At 47.5% G+C, this 15,905-nt stretch overlaps 1 protein-coding gene across 2 annotated transcripts in view; it reads left to right on the top strand.

Annotated features, from left to right (window-relative positions):
* lrrc7 (leucine rich repeat containing 7) overlaps nt 1–15,905 on the top strand; it is a 331,680-nt gene that overhangs the window by 54,755 nt on the left and 261,020 nt on the right. The gene's annotated exons all lie outside the window — the stretch shown is intronic.

Raw genomic sequence — 15,905 nt, forward strand, 5'->3', positions numbered from 1 at the left:
ATTGCATGACAATAAGTAACAAATCCTGAGAAGAATCAATTGCATTCACTGTTCTGTCAGTTCATTTTTATCCTAGCTGAATTTCATTCATTGCATATATGCTCCTCAAGCTAATTGCAAAACCAACCAGCAAAATATGTTTTTACAATGGCTTTTACCTAATTAAAAATATCTAAGATCATAAAGTGCATATTGTTTCATGGTGCCGTGCATTGGTGCATTAACAAAAAAATGGAAAAAGAAAATGCTGGAAATACTCAACTAGTTCAACCAGTCTGGCAGTATCAGTGGAGTGAGAAACAGACAGAAAAAATTTTACTGCCTTATCTCTGGTGGAATGACAGGACGATTTTTGGGTCCCAATGACCTGAAAATTAAACCTGACCTCCAGATTATTGAGCTATCTGTTTGTTCTTTGCCAGAGCCAAGCAATTAAGAACCTGCCTCTGAGCTCCCTGACCAGAGTGCTGGTGAGATGACACAGCCTTTTTGTCAAAAGAAAGATTTGTGTTTAAAGAGACATGGCATGTTTCAGAAAATTTGGATTTTTGAGGTTGCAGCAACCACAAGAATGGTTAGGAGACCTGGCGGCTGGCCCCATCATCTTCCACTCTTACCTGGAGGTCCAGCTGAGTGACCTGATGGACTGCAGTGAGGGGAACTCTCCCATGGGAGGAGGAGGAGATCAGCCTTTCTAACTAAACAGGCATGGATGGAGGTGGCTAAGGAAGTGAGCAGCAGGATTGTGTCCCCTTCAACCTGGAGAACGTACACCAAGAGGATTCACGACTTCAGGAGGGCATGATAAGTGAATGCATAACACTGGGGGGAATTTTCCACGCCCATTGCCATTGGGCGCCATGGTGGGTGTGAGCAGACAATGGCAGGAAAGCCAGAAATCAGTTTCACAATGTCATGAAACCAGTTTGTAATCATCTGCTCCACCCATCAATGGCAGGCTACGATTCCCACCAGGAAACATGTTGGGAACTTCATTTTAATACATCTGCGTCCAGCTCGTCGGAATCATCCCCTCATGTCACATCAGTGGGAAAACACGCTGGTGAAGAACACGTCTTGACAAGTGTGACGTGCAGAAGTCGGGACCTACTGACAGGGCCTTGCTCATATTATGGAGGAGGAGCAGAAGATGCTGGAGCCATATAACAATGGGACCCTGGAGGAATGTGCATCATATGCTGGGTGGATTTATAGGGACATGGCTCTGCCACGAAGCAGCCCATGGAAGGTGGAGGGTCACTGTTGAGGACCTGCTTCGGGACATCAGTGTCTTGGCCATGATCTGCACAGCTGATTGTCGAGGGGGTGAAGAGCAAGGTGTAGGTTGGACTGGGAGAGGAAGGTATGTCAGAGGTGGTGTGGTTGGGAGGAGGAGAATGATAGTGTCGGGAGGATGAGGTTGTTGGGGGGGGACGATGGTGTCTGGGGGACTGAGGTTGGGGGGGAAACAATGGGGTGCTGAGTGAGGTTGGGTAGGGTGTAACGGGGCAGAATACAGCAACTGGGGCAGTAGATGTAAGGGGGGAGGAAGGTGTAAGGAAAGGAATTCAGAGGGGGGGAAGGAGTTTGGAGAGGCGAAGGACTTCGGGGAGAAGAAGGAGTCTGGAGGGGGAGAAGGAGTCTACAGGGGAAGGACTTTGGGGTGAGGAAGGAGTAAAGGGAGGAGGAAGGAGTCCAGGGGGAGGAAGGAGTCTTGGGGGGGAGGAAGGAGTCTGGGAGGGGAAGAAGAAGTCTCGGGGGGAGGAAGGAATCCAGAGGTGGGAAGGAGTCTGCAGAGGGGAATGGGTAAGAGGGGAGGATGGAGTAAGGGTGGAAGAAGGAGTAAGGGGGGAGGAAGGAGTATGGGGGGTGTGCGGATGTCCAGGTGAATGTGCAAGGAATGGGTCTGTGGAGTCGATGACTGCCTCCTGGGGAGCAAAATCAGCGTGGGCGTGATAGGAGGAAATGGTGAGAATGAGAGAAGGCAAAGTGAGCCAGTAGGGTGTGAGGGTGAATGTGTGAAGGTAGTGGTAGAAGGGACGTTGAGGGTAGTTGCTGGGGACTTGGAGGCAGACATGGACCCTGGGGGTGGGAAGGAGGAGGTCAGGGAAGTCAGTGTGGATGAAGCTGGATTCTCGGGAAGGCAGGGAATGTGCACAATCACCTGGACATCTGCAAAAGAAAAGGGCCTGGACTGTTAGGTGACGGTGGGTTGAAGGAAGAGGATTAGACAGTGAGGGGGGAAAGGACAGGGGCGCTGAAGACAAACTATACCAGCACCTTGCTTCTAAAACCAAAAGTGAAATGAGACTCGTGTTGGGCAGGAACAGGTGCTGCATAGGAGTATGATCAGTGGGTGGGCGGAGATGCAGGTCAGCTCAGATAGACAACTGAAAGAGAACTCCAGCAGGCAGCATTGAAAATGCTCAGGGCATTGAGATGAGCGTGATGGTGGGAAGATCCGCAGACCTGGGAGTGTGTGTGAATGACGATCCCTGCCACACACACACACACACATTCCTCCCTCCAGAATCACTCGTGGGCCAGCTGCGTGCAGCTGAACTGCTAATTTGGGAGGATGCATTGGGAGGACTCGCGAAGCCTGTCAATGAAGATGAAAGACACTCTTAAACATTATTCAGTGAAAGTGAATATGTTTTCAGATTATAAATTGACAAAATGTGTTCACCCGTGCAAACATTTGTGATCAGAATTTCTCACCACTTCTAGGCGACATCTGCAGCAGGGGTGGAGACAGCCTGTGCAATGGTTAGCCCTGTTGCCTCTGATGACTTCAGCATGCATCATCTGGAGAGCTGAAGCTTTGAGGGCCCTGGCTTGCTTTGGCTATCTCCTGTGGGCAGCTGCTCCCTCTGTGTTGACAGACAGATGAGCTTGAGGGGAGTCACAGGCAAAGGAGACTTGGAGGGGAAGGACAGTCTCTGAGATCCCCGAGTGGATGATCCAGGGGTGCTCAGCTGTCACTCTTCCTCCCTTAGGGTGCCTGAGGGCCCCAGCCTGACTCCTTGAGGGGAAGGAGCACTTGGGGGGACATTGAGGTGCCCCGTTTCCCTCTCATATTGCCACTGCAGGAAATCACCCATGGCTACCACAATGGAGTGCAGTTCTGCGTGCATCTCCGTGTTCTGCTAGACTTAGAGTCTCCATGGCATTTGCCATTCTTCCCATGGAAACCTCTATGCGAGCACATGTGGGCACCACCTCATTAGATAGCAGGCGGATGCATTCCTTCGAATCACGTGCTACTCTGTTGAGGGCGTCCAGCAGTTCTGCGTGATGTTCCCTGCCTTCTGCTGACTGTTCGTCACCTGACTCAGACCTCACAGGTGCCTCTTGCCCAGCAGTCTGCCGAGTGCCAGGGAGCGGGGCTGAACCTGCCTCCTCCTGCTGCAGACACGTGTCCTTGTGCTGAGCACCAGATTGTGAATCCAAGCCTGCTCTAGATCTAGGTCCTAATGAGGTATTTGTCTCTGCGCCGGTGGAGGGTGTGGGTAAGCTCTGTGTTGGATCTTCCAGGCTGCTTATTTCCAGCTTTTCACTGGAGGAGGTGTCCTCTTGGCTGGAGGTGAGGACCTGGGTGGAGCCGAGGGACTGGCTGGTTGAGGGTGTCAGTGGCTTGGTAGAGCTCCCTGTGAACTAAAGTAGATATAATTAGTGCAAGGCAACAGAGTATAAAGCAGGAGAGAGAGCACTCACAGTTGCATTAAGCGAGGGATGATGTGGTGCAGGATCTTTACATGCATGTTCACCACCAACCTCACCATCGCTGCAGGCATGGTCTATGTCCTCACCAGTCAGCATGATGGCACATTCCTCAAAGTGAGTGAGGGGCATAATGTGGGTCTCTCCACCCCCTGGGACCTCTTCCGGCTGTCAGCCAGCTTCTCCCTCATGAAAACAGATGGAGAGAATGTGAGCAGGACACATGATACTGCATGAAATGCTTGTGTCGTGAACGGAGCCATGGATGAGATGAGGACAAGAGCTCAAGAAGATATGAGCCTGATGGAGGTGTGAGGGTGTGTGTGAGAGTTAGTGGTGTTGTCCCTTGAGGTGTGAGATCCCTGTGGATGTGCGATGGTTTTGGGAGTGTGGTGAGATGAGAGTGATGAGAAGAGTGAATTACCCTGGAGGAACGGATGAGCCCATTCATCCTCTTTTGGCACTGGGTGGCTGTCCTCTTTTGCAGGGTGTTGGCACTGACCATAGCTGCCACCTCCTCCCATGCTAGACTGGTGACCTTGCTTGCTAGCCTTTGCCCAGAGAGGGGGCAGAAGACTTTGCAGCGGGCCTCCACTGCGTCCAGTCAGTGCTTGAGGGAGGTTTCGCTAAATCTGGGGGCAGCACATTTCCTTCCTTTGGCAGCCATGACTTTTCAGCAGCTTCCTATCCCTTGAAGAATGTTAGCTCTTTGCAGGGGTGGCCTTTAAATATTGTGCCAGGTTTACTGAAGGCCTGATGTGATGGCAGGACGGGTGAACGAGAGGACGCCCCGCCAGCAACTCGGCGTGTTTCCCGGGAATGCATGATTAATGAGGTAGGATTGGGACAATACAGTGTGAAAAACTGATTGTAGCCGGTGGATAAAACATTTTTTTTCCTACCCACTACCACACTTAGTGTAAATCTGGGACGATTCCACCAACTGCGATCCCCACACTTTGACTTGGCCAGCATTCTCCTGTACAACACTCCTTAGATAACACACCTTACAGCTCCACTTATTCCTCTCTTTGAATGCACCTCACATCCCTATCTGAGCAGACAATACTCACACTCACCCTCAGCCTATTGGCCTCTCGTATGCATGCCTTGCAGTGAACTCCCACAAATAGTATCCTTTGCTCCTCTGCACACAAAACATTGTGCACTCATATCTCTTTGTTTCTCTTCTTGGTGGAGAAGAGAGCACAATACTTGGCAAGAGGCAAAGCTGCAAGGTAGGGTAGGTGGGGGTAAGCCTCCAGTAACAGGCACCTTGTCAACCACTGACAGTGTTTACCCACCTGCTCCATTTGGTATGAGGTCTTGTTCCAGGAGACCGTACATGTTAGCAGTGACCTACCGTGGGAGTCTGAGTCTCCTGAGGTACTGGTGTTCAGACATGTCGGGAGAGACCCTCTCACTGTAGACGCTGTGTTGGAGTCTTGCCTCCTTCCAGCTGGACCAGTGGCCATCTCCATTATCCTCTGGGTTATGTGGCTGAGGTGGAATCAGCTGGTACCACTGCTGTTAGTGTTGCACTTGCTAGAGCATTTGGAACCAGTGTGCCCCTGCCCTAGATACTCAGCAGAGGGGAACGGTATAGTTGCATAAGCTACTTCTTTGTCATTCTGAAAGCTGGCAGCAGGGAAGTGCAAATTAAGGCGGATGAATTGCTGGACAGGTGAAATGCCTTCTAAGTATTTTTCAATCACCTGTCAAGTGAACAGCAGCCTCTTAACTTCCATGCTGGAGCTCTTCAGTGTAACTAATCAAAGCCTTCCCAACTTGGTGGTTTCACTGAGGAAATGCTTCCCTCCCGATGCCTTCTCTACCCTGCTGGGTTGGAAGCATAGGCAGGAATTTTATGACTTCCTGGGGTGGGGTGGCAGATGGTTGATGCCGTAAAACTGGGCACCTACCCACCCACCCACCCCAACTGCAATTTTACCAGCAGTGGATGAGACTTCAGGATGCCTACTTGCCCTGCGCTAATTGAGGCCTGTAAGTCACTTCCACCACTGGCACTTTATCCATAGTGGGAGAGGCGGGTGGCAAATATCCAGATCTCCAGGTGAAACCTGGCAAACAGGTGGTAGGCAAGTTGATGGGTTATATCCTTTTTGGGCCACTTGTGCCATTCGAAGGCCCTGCCCTTAGGTTTCCCCTTTCCTCCTGTCCTGTCCACCCCGGCCCTCCACTCCCATCACCGGGGCCCGCCAGCCTAGCCCTGGTAAGACCCTGGACTTAGCTGCTCATCGTACTGCTGATCTTCAGGAACGGCCTGCAATTTTTTTTAATTCATTCATGGGATGTGGGCATCGCTGGCTAGGCATTTATTGCCCATCCCTAATTGCCCTTGAGAAGGTGGTGGTGAACTGCCTTCTTCAACCACTAGTCCATGTGCTTGCTGTAGGTACACCTACAGTGCTGTTAGGAAGGGAGTTCCAGGATTTTGACCCAGCAGCAGTGAAGGAATAGCAATACACTTCCAAGACAGGGTGGTGAGTGTCTTGGTGGGGAACTTCCAGGTGGTGGTGTTCCCTTGTGTCTGCTACCCTTGTCCTTCTAGATAGTAGCAGTTGTGGGTTTGGAAAGTGCTGTCTAAGGAGCCTTGGTGAGTTCCTGAAGTGCATCTTGTAGATAGTATAGACTGCTGTCACTGTGCATTGGTGGGGGAGGGAGTGAATATTTGTGGGTGAGGTGCCAATCAAGCAGGCTGCTTTGTCCTAGATGGTCCCCGAGTGTTGTTGGAGCTGTACTCATCCAGGCAAGTAGAGAGTATTCCATCACATTTCTGACTTGTGCTTTGTAGATAGTGGACAGGCTTTGGGGAGTCAGGAGGTGAGTTACTCACCACAGGATTCTAAGCTTCTGACCTGCTCTTGTAGCCACAGTATTTATATGGCTAGTCCAGTTCAGTTTCTGGTCAATGGTAACCCCCCTGGATGTTGATAGTGGGGGATTCAGTGATGGTAATGCAATTGATCATCAAGGAGCGATGGTTAGATTCCCTCCAGTCAGAGATGGTCATTTCCTGGCACTAGTGTGGAATGAATGTTGCTTGCCACTTGTCAGCCCATGCCTGGTGATTGTCCAAGTTTTGCTGGATTTGGATATGGACTGCTTTAGTATCTGAGGAGTCACGAATGGTACTGCCTATTGTGCACTCATCAGTGAACGTCCCCACTTCTGACCTTATGATGGAAGGAAGGTCATCGATGAAGCAGCTGAAGATGGTTGGGCCTCGGACACTACCATGAGGAACTCATACAGTGATGTCCTGGAACTGAGATGGTTGACCTGGCTTGGTGGTAATGGTGGAGTAGAGGATATGCCGGGTCATCAGGTCACAGATTGTGTACAAGTGCAACTCTGCTGCTACTGATGGCCATAGCGCCTCATGGCTGCCCAGAATTGAGTTGCTAGATCTGTTTGAAACCTATCCCATTTTATACAGTGGTAGTGCCACACAACACGATGGAGGGTATCCTCAATGTGAAGACAGAACTTCATCTCCCCAAGGAGTGTGCGGTGGTCACTCCAACCGATTCTATCATTGACAGATGCATCAGTGGCAGGCAGGTTGGTGAGGATGAGGTCAAATATGTTTTTCCCTCTTGTTGGTTCCCTCATCACCTGCTGCACACCCAGCCTAGCAGCTATGTCCTTTAGGACTTGGCCAGCTCGGTCTGTAGTGGTGCTACTGAGCCACTCTTGGTGATGGACTTTGAAGTCCCCCACCCAGAATACGTTCTGCTCCCTTGCCACCCAAAGTGCTTCCTCCAAGTGGTGTCCATCATGAAGGAGCACTAATTCATCAGCTGAGAGGGGATGGTCCATGGTAATCAGCAGGAGGTTTCCTTACCCATGTTTGACCTGATACCATGAGACTTCAGAGGGTCCAGAGGTGATCTTGGAAAGGGCAACTCCCTCCCGAGAGTATACCTCTATGCTGCCACAGGACATTCCCAGGGATGGTGATGGTGGTGTCTGGGACATGATGTGTAAGGTATGATTCTGTGAGTATGACTATGTCAGGCTGTTGCTTGACTCATCTCGCACAAGCCCGAAGTTGTTAGTAAGGAGGACTTTGCAGGGTTGACAGGGCTAAGTTTGGCATTCTCATTTCTGATTCCTAGGTCAATGCCGGATGGTCCCTCCAGGTTCATTCCTTATCCAATTTTCTGTGGAGGTTTAATATGACTAAGTAGCTTGCTAGGCCATTTCAGAATCAACCAAATTAAGACCATAAGACGCAGGAGCAGAAATAGTAATTTGGCCCATTGAGTCTGCTCTGCCATTTGATGAGATCTGATCTGATAATCCTCAACTCCACTTTCCTGCCTTTTCTCCATAACCCTTGATTCCCTTACTGCTTAAAAATCTGCCCATCCCAGCCTTGAATATACTTAATGACCCAGCCTCTACAGCCCTCTGCAGTAAAGAATTCCACAGATTGACTACCCTCTTGAAAAAAGAAATTCCTCCTTATCTCTATTTTAGGTGTGTGCTCCCTTACTCTGAGATTATGTCCTCTGGCCTAGACTCTCCCACAAGGGGAAACAATCTCTCAGTATCTACCCTGTCAAGCCCCCTAAGAATCTTATGTTTCAATAAGGTGGCCTCTCATTCTTCTAAACTCCAATGAGTACAGGGCCAACCAACTCAACCTCACCTCATAAGAAAATCCCTCCATACTCGGAATCAACCTAATGAACCTTCTTTGGACTGCTTCCAATGCCATTATATCTTTCCTAAGATAAGGGGACCAAAACTGTTCACAGTATTCTAGGTGTGGTCCAACTCGTGCCTTGTATAGTTTCAGCAAGACTTCCCTATTTTATACTCTATTTCCTTTGAAATAAAGGCCAACATTCCATTTGCCTTACCCACATTGCTGTGGATCTGGAGTCACATGTGGGCTGGACCAGGTAAGGACAGCAGATTTCCTTCCCTAAAGGGCAGTAGTGTTAACCAGATGGGTTTTTAACTACAATCCACAATGGTTTCATGGTCATCATTAGACTTAATTCCAGATTTTTATTGACTTCAAATGCCACCATCTGCTGTGGTAGGATTTGATCCAGGCTCCTCAGAGCATTATCCCGAGTCTCTGGATTACTAGTCCAGTGACAATACTATTACGCCACCAGCTCCCAACGAGTGCTAGAATAGTGGCCACCACTCCTATAAAATGGCCAAATAGGGTGAGCTCACCCCCAACTTTTGGACCCAGGGCAGAGATGCCACCTCAGTGTAAAATTCAGTCCACAGTCTGGGACAGCTCTGCCATTTGAAAGGAGTGAATCACTCTTAATTCGTTTCTTAAGTACTTTAACCGGCTTCCCATCTCAATCACGGAAATTCTGACTTCACGACCAAACTGCCCTCAGGAAAGACAGAAGGCTGTGGGAAAACAATGACATTTTCTGCAATTTTTCCAGACCCTTGTCGCTGAACCCACCCCCCTTGGTAGAAAATTTTGACCCAATGTTTCAGGTTGACTGTCAGAACTGATGAAAGATTTACACCAGTTGTGTAGTTGTGTAAAGGTGCTGAGCCTAGACCAGGTACCTTCTCCACAGGGTAAATATGCAACTGAATATTGACAAAAATATAGGGACATGGCAACCCTAACCCCATCCCTCACAACCCCCAGGCACTGGATATGTGAATTGTACAAGAAATGCACCCTGTTTCTCCAGGCCAAAGTACAGCCATATTTTGCAGGTTGAACCTTTAACCCAGTTTAACCCTTACATTAGCTATTCCTCTGGCAGGGCATTGCACCAGGAATTTGGAAATGGAAACAGGGGTACAGCAGTAGATATGGCCTTTGGCCTTGAGGCTATTTTTTTTATTTATTCGATCACTGGATGTGGGTCTTGCTGGCTAGGCTAGTATTTATTGCCCATCCCTAATTACCCTTGAGAAGGCGGTCGTGAGCCGTCTTCTAGAACCACTGCTGAATATCCATTGCATCCCTTTACATCAACTAGGTGACTTACTAATTAGTCTCTCTTTGCCTTATGACCAACGTCTGCAGACGGTCCATCTCCAGCTGTAAATGGGCTCCCAAGGATCACGACAGCAGGGGCGGCAGAATATCCAGGGAAGTACCACCTGTCTCATTTACATATCAATACTGGCCTACATCTTTCAAAGCCCCAAATAAGCAACATAAACTTGACACAATGGGAGAAATTTCACCTTTCAAGAACAGGTGGGTTGGGGTTAGGTGAAAAGTGAAAATTAAAGCATGACCACAACCTAATTCCAACTTCCAGATTCAACAGAGGCATATTTGGCTGAGTGCAAGTAACCTGCTCATTGGAATCAGCGCCATTGTTAGACCAGGTGCATTGGTAATTAGCACAGCCATTGACATCATCAGCACATGGTAATGATGCAGTTTCCAATTAAGTTAAACAGGCATTTGAATTTAATTCTACCAGCATGAGTTTCCCAGGAAGTCCAGGAACTCACCAGTGGAACGGAAACAACATTGAAGAGCATTACTGTGTCCACTATCAATAAAGGCTCAGTGCTGATAGCTGCTTTGTGAGTTCCCTCTGGTAAACAAGTCGCAGAGCCTTGCCAGCATAAAAGTTTGGAGGCTTTCAAATAGGCAACAATAGGATTGTGGATATCATGGGCACTTCTGACAATTACCATCCCTGGCAGCAATGTCATGCTGTGGTGTGATCTGCAGGCATACAGGAGAGGTGTGCAGAATAACAGCGAGGAGAATAGAGTGAACAGGAGAGAGCAGAACTTTGAAATAGCCAATGCCTCCCAAGCATGAGAGGATCTAAAGACAGAGGCTCCGCTTCCTTGACCATCTGTAGAGCAGTGCTTCTGCAGACTTAGATAGATTTGGTAAGTGGTTGTTGATACCTGAAGCCTCCTTCAAGGAGAGTTTGTCTCTGCTGGACTTGGCGGCCATGTATTGCCATGGCTGTAAATGCCATTACCTCCCACAAGCTTTTTGGCTTTGGCTCCTTCCTGTGCACCACCTGAGGCATCTCTCTCTGTAAATATATATGGCAGTTCACGGATGGGTGTTGTGAGGATGTTGACTTACGTCAACTTCCCCTGTGACAGCAGTAGCCAGAAAGAGCGAACACTTTCATTTGCCTCTCTGGTTGGGCACACTTGACAATTTGAGGATCACCACATCAACCACGATATTTTTATCAACAGCAAATGTCCGTGTTTTGGAGCCCCTGATGGCCCCACCAAAGGCTGCTCCACCTACACCTGTGTAGGGGAGACTAGAAATGAAGCACTGCACCAGGTACTGGCTAAGTTTTGGGTAATGTGTGAGAAGTGGGTATGCTTTGAGTGGAGTTCCTACTTCCAGTCCCCTTTTCCCATCATATTTCTTCTGGGGTCAGCATCGATCATTCCTACCACTCTGCTGCAGACCAGCATGGTGCAGATCAATGATGTGTTGCAAGGCCACAGATAAGGTATCTGCTGTCCTGTTTAAACTACAGACAAGGTTGGCATGCAGACTTTGGCTGGTGACTGATGGCTGATAGCATGGACTCATTTGAGAGCCTGGCTTGAAGCCACATGAAGGCGGCCACCCTCTCCACGGCAGCAAATTTCACAATTACCTATGTCTCCAATTTTTAGGTAGATGGAATTAAGTTGTTCTCCTCCAGCCTCTCAACTATTGTTGGTGGTGTGAGGTATCTTCCAGTACCTCAGAAAGTTGCTGATGTACTTCTAGCATTCACCTTCTCATTATTAACCCCAGGGTTCAGCAATAATGTCCATTTGAGATGAGTTTGGAGAGGCATATACCCTTCCAATGGGCTCTTCACAGCGATCCCTGCCACCAATGCCTACTCATTTTCACTTGTAAATTGTGAATCAACAGGTGAAGACCCAACTAATCTCCTAACTTGACCCACCAAAATGAATGTATTTGTGCTACTGTTTAGCTATACATAGTGTGACAGTGAACTCTCAGACGAAGTGAGGTCTTCTGAGGAATCAACCTAAAGCATCTCCAGCAATTCTTGCTCAACAAGTGAAGGCTTTGGAAGATAAAAGAAAGCGATATGAATTAATCATAGCAAAGTAACAATCTTGACAATCACCATACTCAGTCTTCTCATAGTTCACTTTTGATGGTATAAACGGCAGAATTTTCTGTTCTCGTTGGCAGAGGGTGTGCTTGGTGACATGAGCGGACAATATGGCGAGAAAGCCAAAAATCAGTTTTACGCCATCATGATACTGATTTTCAATCGTCCACTCCACCAGCCAATGGCAGGTCGCATTTCCTGCTGCCGCACATCGGAAAGCTAATTTCAATGCTTTAGTATCTCATTATAAGCCCTGCTCGCTGGAATCATCTCCCCATGCTGGACCATCCAGGCAACATGCCCATATGTTTCACAACTGTACATAAGCAAAGTACACCAAGCAGGCTGCACTTCACTCGGGATTTCGAGGTTTATTTGTCTACTTTGCTTCAGGCAGCACTCGTGATCATCAGTGCCAGCCTTCGGAGGCAGCACCATACCACTTTTAGAGGGGCTCACAGCCAGGTCTCTGCCTATCAGACCAACCGTAAGATGAGAGTGGCTTTTCAATGGCTGCAGGGGAAAGGGGAGAAGTGGCCTCAGGCAAGGGAACAGGCTGCAGGGCAAGGGCTGCTTTGGGGAAGGGGGATATCCCAGGATGTGTGTGGGGGCATGTGTTGTTCTGTGCGTGGCCTCAAGATGGTGACGGCTGAGGGAGACAGTCTCCAGAAGAGATGAGGCCAGATAGAGATGTAAGATGTAATGTGAGAGAGTGAGTGACGATGTCCCTTGACCTGGCAGTGAGTGAGATGCTAGTAAATGTGTGCTGGGCTTGTGAGTGTGTGAGTTTAGAGCGATGAGATGGCTGCCTTACCCTGGCGGCACAGATGAGATCATTCATCCTGTTTCAAGCTAATTGCATCTGGGCAACCTGAAAGTGCCTTAACAGACTTAGGACTGGTGTAGGTCATTCAAAGGTGTCACTAAGCAAATGGGGATGTACGACCTGCCCGATAACTTGTGAATTTGGAACTGAGCTACAGACAATGCAACATCTCCTGCAATGTCCATCTGCACTGTTGCAGATCTTGCCGCATTCAACAACAAGGCACAAAAATGTGTCCAGTTCTGGCTGGGCCATGTATAGACTGTCCATGGACACGATAAGAAGAATCTGTTTCTGCACTGGATGACCAACCTCTCAGTGCAGCGTTGGCATTGACCACCTCTGCCGCCGCCTCCCAAGCCAGAGAAGTGAGATTGCTGGACCTCCTGCAGCCAGAACAGGGTGGAGGACATCACAGCGGGCCTCCAAAAGACATTCCAATGATGGGTCACTGAACTTTTCTTGGCTTTCAGGGCCATGTCTTCACTGGAGCAGTCCAGTGTTGCAAGCATTGAGAACTGTGTGTGCGTCTGCAGTTTAGATATGGCACTCGGAGTCAGGAACCAGTGAGGTAACTGTGTGGTGGGTGATTCAGAGGCCGCCCGCCAGCGATACAGCATATTTCCTGTGGCTGCATACTTAATAAGGTGGAAGCGGACGATATGGGTGAAAACCCGCCATTGCGGCCAGCAGGTAAAACGTCTTTTTTCATGCCCACTACTGCATTTAGTGCAATTCTGGAACGATTCCGCCCAAAGTCATAATGTGTATCAGAGATATTTTTAATTCTGTCACCAACCAGCTGAGAGCTCCCAGTCTCTCCATCTCCAACTGAAAGACAGCAATGCTGATGTGTCACTTATCTCCACGGCATCTTTCTCTGCATCTGTAATCTGTACAGTTTCTAGCAGGCCACCTCAAGTCCTGTTCCTGTCTCATGTTTTGTGCTCTCTTCTCCTATAACTGGCAATAAAATAGACCTGTGAATGAATGAATGTCTCTTATTGACCTGATGGATGCTGCATTTTTGAGGGTGACTATGAAATGGATGCATCACATTATATAAGGATTTGAGTGAATGGTGTTAGTGGATGGATACATGGGAAGTGCATAGAAAGTTAAAAAATGCCTATTTGCTACAAATATATTTATATACTGGCATTTCTTTTAATTGTCACACTGATCTAACCTTATTTTTCTATTTTTCTGCTCCTGACCAGTTTATTTTCCTTCTTAAATTTGTCTCAGTCCACTGTGTTATCCATAACTGTACATTTCATGAACAATTTGTTTCTTCTTTCCTGAATTATTCTCATTATTGTCCACAAAAGATTTACGCCTCCGATACCTTTCCCTAGTGATATCTGTCTGTCCTGTAAAAGAATGAATTGCATTGATAAAGTGCTGTGCACAACCTCAGCTAATGAAGTACTATTGAACTGTAGTCACAGTTTTTAAGTACTATGTGCACAGTATTTTTAAACATGACCAACTTTTGATCTATACTTTTCCCTAAAAGTGATGTCCAATCAAGTTTCCTTAGTACACCTCACATAAAGTTGAATATTTCTACTATATTGCATCAAAAGCATTACCTTAAATTCTATAATATTATGGTAACTGTTGCAAAGGTATTCTTTGAATCTGACCTGTTCTACTAAACTCTGGTTGCTACTTTATATCATGTGTAATAAGTACACCTGACCACTTGAGTTTCTTGACCAACTGTTCTATGTAACCAACCATTATTGTATTCAGGTCTAGATTGGTTCAGTGAAGCACAAGTACACATAACCTGGCTTCTGGACAATATCAGCCGCAAGAAATACTGAAATAATTGTAACGTGAGAACATAAAAACATAAAAAATAGGAACAGGAGTAGACAATTCGGCCCCTCGAGCCTGCTCCACCATTCAATAAGATCATGGCTGATCTTCTTGTGTTTTGATTTCCACATTCCCATCTAACCCCTGATAACCTTTGATTCCCTTGCCTAACAAGAATCTATCTACCTCTGCCTTAAAAATATTTAATGACCCCACTTCCACCACCTTCTGAATGGTGGTGGAATGGCAGAGAATTCCAAAGTCATACAACCCTCTGAGAGAAAAAATTTCTCCTCATCTCTGTCCTAAAAGGGCGACCCCTAATTTTAAAACAGCGCCCCCTAGTCCTGGACTCACCCACAAGAGGAAACATCCTTTCAACGTCCACCTTGTCAAGGCCGTTCAGGATCTTGCATACTTCAATCAAATCGCCCCTCACTCTTCCAAACTCAAGTGGAAACAAGCCCAGTCTGTCCAATATTTCCTCTTAAGACAACTCACTCATTCCAGGTTTCAACCTAGTAAACCTCCTTTGAACTGCCTCTAATGCATTTATATCCTTCCTTAAATAAGGAGACCAAAACTGCACAGAGTATTCAAGGTGCGGTCTCACCAATGTCCTGTATAACTGAAGCAAACATCCTTACTTTTATGTTCAATCCCTTTTGTAATAAAGGATAGCATTCCATTAGCCTTCTTAATTATTTGTTGTACCTCCATACTTTTTGTGACTCATGTACAAGAATACCTCTGTACCTCAGAATTATACAGCCATCCTCCATTTATGTAATAGTCTGCTTTTTGTTCTTCCTGCCAAAGTGAACAACTTCACATTCCCACAATAAACTCCATTTGCCAGATCTTTGCCCACTCAACCTATCTATATCCATCTTCAACCTTCTTAAACTTGATCCCTCACCTCTCTTGTTTAGTTTAATGCCCTCTCTACTTCCCTGGCTATGTGATTTGCGAGGACACTCGTCCCAGCATGGTTCAGGTGTAAACCATCCCAACAATACAGCCCTCACTTTCCCCAGTACTGATGCCAGTGCCTCACAAACTGGAACCCACTTCTTCCACACCAGTCTTTGAGCCACGCATTCGTCTCTCTAATCTGATTTGCCCTATGCCAATTTGCACATGGCTCAGGTAATAATCCAGAAATTATTACATTTGAGGTTCTGTTTCTTAATTTGGTACTTAGCTCCTCCTACTGACTTTGCAGAACCTCTCTTCTAGTTCTACCTATGTCATTGGTACCTATATGGACCATGACACCTGGATCTTCCCCCTCCCACTGCAAGTTCCTCTCCAGCCCTGAGAAGATGTCCCGACTCCTGGCAATGGGCAGGCAACATAGCCGTCTGGACTCTCGGTCTTTGCTGTGGAGAACAGTGTCAATCCCCCTCACTATACTATCCCCTATC

Source organism: Carcharodon carcharias, chromosome 16, assembly GCF_017639515.1.
Source record: "Carcharodon carcharias isolate sCarCar2 chromosome 16, sCarCar2.pri, whole genome shotgun sequence".
Lineage (NCBI taxonomy): Eukaryota > Metazoa > Chordata > Chondrichthyes > Lamniformes > Lamnidae > Carcharodon > Carcharodon carcharias.